Source organism: Lolium perenne, chromosome 7 (assembly GCF_019359855.2).
Source record: "Lolium perenne isolate Kyuss_39 chromosome 7, Kyuss_2.0, whole genome shotgun sequence".
In the NCBI taxonomy this organism is placed as follows: Eukaryota; Viridiplantae; Streptophyta; class Magnoliopsida; order Poales; family Poaceae; genus Lolium; species Lolium perenne.
Genome location: NC_067250.2, coordinates 142858800 through 142870600, shown reverse-complemented (window position 1 = coordinate 142870600; position 11801 = coordinate 142858800).

The following is an 11801-nucleotide window of genomic DNA, read 5'->3' as shown; positions in this document are numbered from 1 at the left end:
TACCGCGCCGGATACATCCGCGCCGGTACCTTCTCCTCCTCCCAAGGCCACGCCGACACCGCCGCCCAGCCAAGGACCTTCCGCGGCCAAGCAACCGGCGCCGTCCGAGACTCCCAAGATCACCAAGTTCCTCAAGCCCGGGGCTTCCCGCGGCAAAGCTGTGGAGGGCGCCGCCTCAAGCGGCTCAGGGGACGTGGTGCTGCACGTCGGCCCCGCTGCCATCGCTGCCCAGGACAAGCCTACCGGCCTCCTGGGCCGGATTGTTGATCTGAAGCGCGCGGGCAAGGACCTGGGGCACCTTCTCCCCTATGCCCAGAAGTGGAATGAGGCGGATATCTCCGTTTCTACCCGCGGCCTGGGGAAGGATCGCCTTCCGGCACCGGACCCTGCTGGGCCTCGGTGCACTGAAGAACACTTCTCGCGGCTTAAACGCGCCGTGAAAGAGTTCGACAGTGCCTGGTACGATGCTACCAACAACGTGGTGGTAAGTTCTGCTAAACCTCTTGTATTTTTGTTGATGCCGGTTTCTTTTCTTTCCGGATCTTATCTATTCTCCCAGTCCCCGAGTTTCGTGGTGAGAACGCAGTTTTCAGTGCGAAACTTTAACTAGAGGCATGTGAAACCGGCGCAGCCAGTCCCCGAGTTTCGGGTTGAAACCTTGTTTCTTTCTTTCTCACAACCATCTTTCTTTGAACAGAGCACTGCTGACGCCCGGAAGCAACTCTTTGAGGAGCTTCTGTGGGAGCATCGGGACCTTGCTGAGGCCCACAGCCACTGCCAAGGTTTGTTTCTTTTCCCTCCGGCATCTTTTCACCGGAATGTTTCCTTCTTTAATACTTACGCATTCTTTTGCTTAACAGTTGTTCCGGAAGCTACCATTGAGGCCCTGAAGGCCCAGGTCGCCAAGCTTCAAGGTACCATCCTTTCTTTTTCTGCTAGCCTGTTCCTTTTTTCATTTCATCTATTGTTGCTTGCTAAGACTTTTCTTTCCGGTACTTAGGCGAGAAGGAGCAGCTCCTCAAGGAGCACAACGAGGCACTGGAGGCCCAGAAGACCGCCCTGGGGGAGCTCAAGGAACAGGCTATACAAGCCGCGCTCCGGCATGAGCAAGCCCTGAAGGATGCCCGGGTTGCAGTGGAAGCCAGGCTGGCGGAGGTCGTGGAGGACTCCACGAACTCCAACACCGTCTTAACGGCAGAGCTGGAGGAGGAGAGGAAATCGCGGAAGGCAGCGGAGCGCCTCATTGACACCATGACCACCGATCACCGGGAGTACGATCGGTTGGTTATGAAGATAGACGCGCTGGCTCTCCGTAAGTCCTTGCCTTGTCCCTTCTTTTGCTTATAAGCTTTTTCCTTTGAAGATGTATCTTTGTTTCTTGCTTTTCCGACACGTTCTTTTCCGGTGTCTTGTGTTTATGCTTTTTTCTTTCTTCTTGTAGAGCACTTCCCGGAATCCCAGGTTTATGCCTTGAAGAAGGTGAGGGAGGATCGGATTGCACGGGAATTCCCCAATCTGGACGCGCACTGGGATGGGTACGACTATCTTGTCGCCCTCTCCGCGCGTGTCCAGCACATGCGCTCCGTCGACCGGCTTCTTGCTGACCTGCCAGCCGCCGCCATCCAAGTCTTCAAGGTCCTGTGGCCTGAGGAGGAGCTGCCGGGGAACATCACGCTCACCGCCGCGCGGCTTAATGATGCCGGGCACCGGATCCGTGAGTGGCAATGCTCCGCGGCTCGTGCCGGAGCTGACACGGCGCTGCGCTCCGTGTGCTCGTGGTATCCTGCTCTTGATCTGGATGCTCTCCAAGGCGTACGCGCAGATGCTCCCACGGACACAGACCCGGCGCTCACCGCGAAGCGGCAGGACCGGGCATACCGGCTTGCTGAATATGCCGAGGTCCGCACCTTCATCCCACCCCCTCCTGGTGTCAAGGACTACCTCAGCGATGAGGAAGAAGAAGACGAGGGAGATGAAGATGAGGCTGCTGAGGACGCGCCGCCGGAAGCTCCCGAGGCCAGCACTGCTCCCCCTGAAGACACCGAGACCGGTGCTGCTCCGCCTGATGCCCCTGCTATCTGATTACCTGCTCTTATGCAATGTTTGCCTGTGATATGTTTCTCTGTCCTGGTTAACTTAAAACAATGTCCGTTAAATTCTGCCCCGGTATGCCGGGGTCTATGATGTAAAACTTTAAATCTGCTTTTGGTTGTGGTACAACATTTCCTGCCGGTAAGTTATACCGGTAGCTAAATATTTCTAAGTTTGCCTTAGCATATCTGCTTTTGGTTCTGCTTTTATCCTGCACTGCAAAGATTTCTCAATTGTTTCCGCATCCAATTTGATGCATACTTGGTTCTTTTGCCTTGGCTCTGCCTGCCTTCTCTGGGCGTTCTTTGGCGTATGAGCACAAGGTTCTTTCACCAAACAAGCATCTTCTTGAACTTAGAAATAACTTTGAAATTTTGCAAAAAACCGGTCTAACCGGGGTTAGTTAAATTTTCCGGATTGTTCTTTCCTGCTCTCCCTTTTCGCAGTTCATGTGCTTATCTCCTACCGGTTTATCTTGCTTGCCATGAAGCCGGTTTGCAGACAGTAGCAGAGTCGAAGACTCCGGTAGGATTTAGCACACTACTAAACCGGAAAGAAAAAACATTCAATAAGCAACCGGTAAACTGAAAAAATAAACAAGTTACATGCAACTTAAGTTGGGGTAGTCCCCGAGATTCATTCAAGGTTCCGGCATCTTTTATTCATAGCATATAAGGTACAAAAAGGAACTTCTTACACCACCACTTCAAGAGTAGAAAGGACGCAACAGAGCTACGTTCCATGGACGTTTGCTCTCCTCTCCGGACCTGTCCGCCTTTCCTTTCTTCCACTCCTGTGCATCTATCAAGTAGTACGCATCATTGTGAAGCACCTTGCTTACAATGAAGGGACCTTCCCATGGTGGCAAAAGCTTATGCCGGCCTTCAGTGCGCTGCACCAGGCGAAGTACAAGATCTCCTTCCCGGAAAACTCTCGGGTTAACCTTCCGGTTATGATAGCGTCTTAGGTTTTGCTGGTAAATGGCTGTTCTTGCCAAAGCCAGCTCTCTTGCTTCTTCTAGCAAGTCCACATCGTTTTCTCTGGCCTCTTTGACCTCTTGCTCAGTATAGAGCTGTACCCTTGGTGAATCATGAATGATGTCGGTTGGTATGACCGCTTCTGCTCCATAAACCATGAAGAAAGGAGTGTATCCGGTAGACCGGTTTGGGGTTGTTCTTATACTCCACAGTACTGACGGTAGCTCATCGAGCCAACATCCCGGTGACTTTTCCACCGCATCAATGAGTCTAGGCTTGATACCGGAAAGCACCAAGGCATTCATTCTTTCCACCTGGCCATTGCCTTGAGGGTGTGCCACTGAGCACAAATCCAACCGGATGTTGTTGTCCTCACAGAACCTTTTGAACTCACCTTGAGCAAAGTTGGTTCCATTATCAGTGATGATGCTATGCGGGTACCCGTACCGCAAAATGACATCTTTTAGGAATTTCACCGCTGTATGCCCATCACACTTTGCGATAGGTTTCACTTCTAGCCATTTGGTGAACTTATCCACCATGACCAAGATATGGGTCATGCTGCTTCTTGCAGTTTTGAACGGGCCAACCATGTCAAGGCACCAAACGGCGAATGGCCATGTTAGCGGTATCGTCTTTAAACCGGATGCTGGGGTGTGATTTTGCTTGGCGTACCTCTGGCAGCCGTTGCATTTTCTTACCAAATCCTCAGCGTTCTCCAAAGCAGTGGGCCAATAGAACCCATGCCGGAATACCTTTGCTACTAGCGCCCTTGATGAAGCATGATGCCCACATTCTCCTTGGTGAATTTCCTCAAGCATTTCTTTTCCTTCCTCCGGTTCCACACATCTTTGAAGGACACCGGTAACGCTTCTCTTGTACACCTCACCATTGATGAATGTGTAAGCTTTGGACCTTCTTTGTATCCTCCTTGACTCGTTTTCGTCAGCCGGCAAGGTGCCGTTGATCAGGAATTCCTTAATAGGTTTAACCCATGACGGTATCTCTCGAACCAAAAACACCGGTGCATCTATCTCCATGCTATCCACCAGCATCATTTCTTCCGGTATGGGTACAGCAGTCCCCGAGCTTGCCGGAGCAGTCCCCGAGCTTGCCGGAGCAGTCCCCGGGTTCCCTTCATCGATATCCATGGGTACCACGTGTGACTCCGGTACAAAAATTGATTCCGACTCCGGGCTCGGTTTGATCGATGGTACTCTTAAGTGAGCCAAAGCTATTCCGGGAGGGATTTCTTGCCTAGATGAGCCCAGCTTGGACAAAGCATCCGCGGCTTCGTTTTCCGCGCGTGGCACATGGTGAAACTCACAACCTTCGAAGAATCCGGCAATCTTTTGCACGTGAAACCGGTACGAGGCCATATTGGCATCTTTTGCATCCCAATCTCCGGAACACTGCTGTACCACAAGATCTGAATCTCCATAGCAAATGATCCGGTGCGCACCGATTTCTTTTGCGACCTTAAGCCCATGGATCAAAGCTTCATATTCAGCGACATTGTTCGATGCCCTGAAATGTACTTGCAAAACATACCGGAGGTGGTCTCCTTTTGGTGAAGTAAGCACCACGCCGGCACCTAGACCCTCCTTGAGCTTGGATCCATCAAAGTGCATTTTCCAGTATTCTATCCTCTGATCTGGCGGTTTGTATTGCATCTCCGCCCAATCAACAAGGAAATCAGCCAAAGCCTGTGATTTTATGGCATCTCTTCTTTCATATACCGGCACGTACGGTGATATCTGGATTGCCCATTTTGCAATCCGGCCGCTGGCGTCTTTGTTGCACATGATGTCGGAGATTGGTGCCTCGCTCACCACCTTCATGGGGTGCTCCTCGAAGTAATGCTTGAGTTTTGTGGCGGCCATGTACACACAATAAGTCATTTTTTGGAAGTGAGGGTAGTTTTGTTTTGAGAGGGAGAGCACTTCGCTCAGGTAGTATACCGGCCTCTGGACGGTTTTTCCTTCCTCTTCTCTTTCAACTACAACCACTACACTCACCACCCGGTTTGTTGCCGCTATGTATAACAGCATAGGCTCTCTCTCTAGAGGTGAAGCCAGTATAGGTGTCGTGGCCAACATTGTTTTTAGCTCTTTAAACGCTGCGTCTGCCTGAGGGGTCCAGACGAACGTGTCAGATTTTTTCATGAGAGCATAGAGTGGTAGAGCTTTTTCTCCCAACCTGCTTACAAACCGGCTTAGCGATGCCAAGCTTCCGGTAAACTTCTGCACATCTTTTAACTCTCGAGGGATAGCCATTCTTTCTATCGCCCGGATTTTTACCGGATTAACTTCTATGCCCCGGCTTGATACCAGGAAACCGAGCAGCTTGCCGGCAGGGACACCGAAAGTGCATTTTGCCGGATTGAGTTTCATCCGGAACCGTCTTAGGTTATCGAATGTTTGCCGGATGTCATCGATTAAGGTGTTTTTTACCTTAGTTTTTATCACAATATCATCCACATAAACTTGCACATTTTTTCCAATTTGATCAAACAAGCATTTTTGCATACAGCGCTGGTACGTTGCACCAGCGTTGCGCAAACCAAAAGGCATAGTAACATAGCAATAAGCCCCGTGTGGGGTAATGAACGCAGTTTTTATTTGATCTTCCTTTTTCAAGGGAATCTGGTGGAAACCGGAATATGCATCCAGGAAGGACAACAACTCACACCCAGCAGTTGAATCAATCACTTGATCGATTCGCGGCAAAGGAAAAGGATCTCTTGGGCAAGCCTTGTTTAGGTTGGTGTAGTCGATGCACATGCGCCACACCTTCGGAGCTTTTGCCTCCAGGTTCTCATCTTTCTTCTTTTCAACCATTACCGGATTGGCCAGCCACTCTGTGTGCGTGACCTCCACAATGAATCCGGCAACAAGCAGTTTGGTTACTTCTTCTCCTATGATCTTTCTTCTATCTTCAGCGAACCGGCGCAGTGGTTGCCGCACCGGCTTGGCATCTTTCCGGACGTTTAAGGAGTGCTCAGCCAGCTCCCTCGGAACACCTACCAAATCGTCAGTTGACCAGGCAAAGATATTCCGATTCTCACGGAGGAAGCTGACGAGCGCGCTTTCCTATGCTTGATCAAGGCCGGCACCGATACGAACGGTGCGCTCTGGGTAAGCCGGATCCAGCACGATGTCCTTTGTCTCGTTCGTCGGCTTGAATGCCGGTGAGCCCATGTTTTCACTCATTGCTGCTAAGCTCAATTGTGAGGACTGAGCCAGCGCAACAGCTGTTTGCATTCTTTTCTTTTCCTCCGCGATCACCAGCGATTCCGCTAGGTTCGATCCGGCAGATGCAGTTTCCAGTGAGGCTTTATAGTTTCCCACCACAGTCAATGGTCCACGAGGTGCCGGCATCTTCATCTTGAGGTAAGCCGTATGAGTTGAGGCCATGAAGGCTGCCAATGCCGGTCTCCCCAGCAATGCATGGTAGGGACTATCTAGATCCACCACCTCAAACTCAAGATTCTCCACCCGGCAATTGTCACGTCCTCCAAATGCTACGTCCACCCGAACTTTTCCTATCGGGGCGCAGGACAAGCCCGGAACGATTCCGTGGAACGTTGTGCGCGTTGGCTGAAGCATGTTTTCTGTTATGCCCAGCGTATGCATGGTGTGCTTGTACATGATGTTTATGCTGCTGCCATTGTCTATCAGCACCTTGCTGAACTTCACTCGAGTTTGCGGTCCTTTCATGATTGGGTCCACAACAAGAGCATATCCACCCGGATTCGGCATGATCTTAGGGTGATCTTTAGATGACCAGGTAATTTCCTGATTGGACCACATCATGTACTTGGGAACTGCCGGCATCACAGCATTGACCTCCATGGAGCGGCGGTGTACACTTTGCCTGTCTGTTGGCTCAGTGACAAAGACAACACAGCACAGATGCGGGTCTTCGTAAACATTCCGGCCCAAAGGTGCCGGTGGAGGTGGTTGGTTATCGTTTTGCTCCACCCGGTTAACTTGCTGGTACTGCTGCCGGTTTGGCTACACCGGTAAGGCGTTTGCCCCGGTAAGTGGCGGTGGTGGCGGTAGCTGTTGCTGCTGCTGCGGCATGTCCTGTGGTGGCTGTGCATCTTTTACCGTTCCCTTTTGCATCAAGTACTTGGTCCAGGTACAATCCTTCGTCAGATGGTTCGACGGGTGTGCCGGATTTGGCGTGTGCCACCGGCAAGGTTGATCCATGGCAGCCTCCATGGTGTATTTTGCGGGTTCTTGCCAGTTCCTTTTCTGGACCCAGGGTTTCTTTTCCACCCACTGCTTCTTAGGACCCGCCCATGGCTGCGATCCGGTTTTTTGCCTCTGACTGCCGCTGGCCTCAGAGTTTTCCTGCACAGCAGCAACTTGCTGCGGACCATACCTTCGATCCGGAAAATCTTCCCTTCTTTTGTTGTTCCGGTTATCCCGGTGTTGTTCGTGGCGCAGCTGTTCCGGCTCCGGTTGCACTGCCGGCTGCGTTGGGTCTCCCAACGCATAGCTATCAGCCACACGTATCATCTCTGCCAACGTTGTCGGCATGTTCCGCTGCAACTTTTGCCACAGCGGTGAACCTCTTCTGCATCCACTGCTAAACCAAGCAATGGCTTGTGCCTCGATCACCCCTTCACAGGAGTTCCTTGTGGTGTTCCACCGGGCCAGATAATCCCGGTCTGTTTCATTCGGGCGCTGCACGCATAGAGCAAGTTGCTGCGGCCTGTTTGGCCTCTGATAGGTGCTGCTGAAATTGCTCACAAAAGCCTCCTCAAAATCCAACCAACCGTTTATGCTTCCTGCCGGCAAGTTGTTTAGCCAGATTCTTGCCGGTCCAACCAAAAACGATGGTATGATCCTCACGGCCCAACGCCGGTTTCCTCCTCCTGCTACGGTTCCTCCACTGCCTGCAACGTATACTGCGGTCACGTAATCCGCGAGCCAATCTTCCGGCTTCGTGGTGCCATCATATGTCTTTGTGTCACGGGGCAACATAAAGTTGCGAACAGGTGGTTTTTCTTTCATGATCCTTGGGCCAAAGCACTTTGGACCTGGAGGACCTTCCTCCTCGATCATTTCTGATAAGTACACTCTATCCAGACGGTGCCTCGCATCCCGTTCCGGTAAGTATCTCTCTCCCAGGCGTTCTCCCAATGGGTTCCGGTATGCTGCCGGTCTTGTAGAATCAGCTTCATCATAACATTCCGGCACCGTGGCCCTTGCCTGCCGGTACCTTGGGGGATCCATTTCCTCCTCCTCATATGCTGCCCTTGCAGCTCGATAGTTTTGCCCGGTCTCATATCTACCGGCATGATTGTTTCCGGCATAGCCTCCTCTGGCGTAGCCTCGCTCTGCCCCTTGGCTTTTTCTACCGGCATCATGTTGCCCGGCTTGTTGCTTTCCGGCAAGAACCGGATCATACACAGTCATCTGCTGCGCATTCACTTCTTTTTCTCTTCTTCTATCCGGATGGGGGGACGAAGCCTGCCCATGGGACTTGCTACCGGCATTCTTTGTTGAACGCGCGGATTTTGAGGCCGCTGCCTTGTTCATCTTAGCCAGCTGCTCAGCGTTCTGCTGCTCAATAGTTTCCAGCAGCTCTCTAACACGCTCTTGCTGTTTTGCCAACGCCTCTCCGGAAAGCGACTCGCATAGCCCTACAGCAGCTTTAGCAGCTTTTATAGTTTTATCCGGGCTGCTATACTTAGGCTTTTCCACGATGCTAACAGATGCAGAGGTACTTTTGCAGGCATGAATCTCTTTGCGCAAATCTTGATCTAGGTTGCGAGCTTTTAGCCGGTTTTCCGGCATCCTAGCAGCATGCGCGCTAACAGAAGCAAAGCCATGGGCAGCGTTATACTCACGTACGGTTAGGTTCAGCTCGCGCTGCGCCCTGACGATGTCCTTGCCGCTCTCGAGCATCTTCTGGCGCTGCGCCTCCAGCTCCGCCTGAGCCGCTGCCGGGTCGATGTTCTGCGCGATGGGGGTGGCGAGGACGTTCATCGCCGCCTGGAGCGGTGTCTCCGGTGGCGCGGACGATGCTCCCGCTGCGCCTGCGCCGCGCTCCAGCGGTGGCTTAGCCGCACGGGTCGAAACTGCGCGACCAGCATCTTCTGCCGCAGCTTCCTTTCCTGCACCAGCCACACCGGTCATCATTACCTCGACGCTGCCGGCGGCGCGGCCAGCACAGAGCCATCTTGGCGGGTCCGGTGCCACCAGCACCGGCGAGAGGCGCTGGCGCACGGGGACGGTGCCGAAGTAGACGCGGTGGCTGCCGAACTCGATGATGCGGCCGTTCTTGGGGAAGACGCCGCCGTTGGCGAAGCAGCCCGCGTTGTCGTTGATGAAGTCCATGGCGTAGATGCGCTGCACCAACGCAGACACCGTACGCTCGCCGGAGATCTCGAGGATGCCCGCCCGAATATGAACTCCATCAAGCGCCACTTCATGCCCCACGGTGGGCGCCAACTGTCGTCGTGGTGAACGAGCAGATGCCATAGGATGGCTTAGATTGGGGCCGAATGGACGCAAGAGGATTCGGGGGAGGGTTTGTGATCAGGTGGGAAGAGATTCCGGATGGTTTCCTCAAGAACTTGGCCAAGGCCAGAGGTTGAAGAAGAAAGGCACAAGGAAGAACTCCCTCTAGATCACCATGTTCATTGATTCACACAAGTTACAGGCTCTGTCTACATACATACACGCGTGCCCGTGAAGAAGGGCTGCCCCCTCTCCTTATATAGGGGAGAGGGTGGCTTACAGTGCAAGAAACCCTAATGGCATCTTTGACTGGACAAACTACTTTACCAGCTACTGTACAAAGCTACTTTAATCATAGATGACACCGGGGTCTTCTTTAATCAGGGAGGCTGACGTCCTCCGGCTTCTTTCTTCGTCATCTTCTTCTTTATCGTCAGCCCTTCGTTTAAAGCTACTTTGCTTAGCTCATCCTTGTCTTCTAGCTCTGGAGAGGATCTTTGACCAGCTTTGCCGACAAGCCCTTCCTACCGGTGGCCCGGTACCTTTTCTATCCGGTTCCGGTATCCCTCTTATGAGGATACCGGTTTAGCCTGTTCTGCCAAACGCCTATCTTAGACTCCGGCATGAACATCTAACCGGTATCCTGACGGCTCAAACCATCCGGTTTGGCATGCCTTTGGCATACCGGGGGTCATCCCCCCAACACAAGGCCATGAAATATGTCCTTATAGGAGATGACATGTTCTACAGGACTTTGGAGGGGTTACTTCTCAAATGCCTGGGACCAGCCGAGTCGAATCGGCTCTTACACGAGGTACACGAAGGCGCTTGTGGAACTCACCAATCGGCTCATAAGATGAAATGGCTGATCAGGCGATCAGGGTTTTACTGGCCCACCATGCTTGAGGATTGCTTTAAGTACTATAAAGGATGTCAAGCGTGTCAGATGTTTGGGAAAATTCAGATGGTACCCGCATCAGCAATGAACCCCATCATCAAGCCTTGGCCATTTCGAGGTTGGGGCATGGATATGATCGGCAAAATCCATCCTGCATCGAGTAAAGGCCACGAGTGGATTTTGGCCATTACAGATTATTTCACTAAATGGGTGGAAGCCGTCCCTATGAAGTCAGTAAAATCAGAATATGTCATCAATTTTGTGAAAGAACATGTCATTCATAGATTTGGAATTCCCCAGACTATCACGACCGATGGAGGTTCGGTCTTCATTTCTAAAGAGTTCAGAAAGTTCTGCGACGACATGAGAATTAAGCTGATCCGATCGTCCCCATACTATGCTCAAGCAAATGGGCAAGCTGAAGCATCCAACCAGAGCCTCATCAAGCTGATTAAGAGAAAAGTTGACGAGCACCCTAGACGGTGGCATGAGGTATTGTCAGAAGCTTTGTGGGCTTATCGCATGTCATGTCATGGGGCTATAAAAACCTCGCCATACCAGCTGGTCTATGGACAAGAAGCCGTATTGCCTTGGGAAATTACGGCTGGATCGAGACGTGTTACGTTTCAGAATGATCTAACAACTGAAGAATATGCAGCCCTGATGAGTGATAGTATTGAGGATCTGACGGAACTCAGACTTTGGTCGTTGGAGAAGATTAAAGAGAACAAAGCCAAGGTAGCTCGCGCATACAATAAGAAGGTGAGACCAAAGGAGTTTCAGGTTGGTGATCTAGTATGGGAAGCTGTGTTGCCATTAGGAACTAAGGATAAAGCATATGGTAAATGGTCTCCTAATTGGCACGGACCGTACAGAGTCGACCAGGTTTTGAAGGGTAATGCATACATGCTCGAGCAACTGGACGGTGTTAAATTCCCAGTAGCTGTCAGTGGTCAACATCTCAAGAAAAATTTCCCAAGCATGTGGGATGAGGGACAGTGAAATATGGGGGCCGATGCATAAAATCAGCCAGTAAAAAAAAATTTACAGACAAATCACAGCCGATGTACAGACATCGAATTTAGGAAAATATGCAAAACAACAAGACATGAGTACAGCCGATGCACAGACATCGACTTCAGATTAAAAGCCGATGCACAGCCATCGACTCTAGAGGAACAAGCTCAATTGAGCAGTTAACAGATTACTTTCAGGCCAGAGACCGTGGCATTGGCGTGGGATGATTCTGCCATTGGAATTGAATCTGCGTGATTGAGATCTAAGATTCGCGTGGCCGTGAATTGGATCTGTTCGAACGGCGATTTGGGGGATCTGAGTTTACTCCTTCAGACAGAGGTC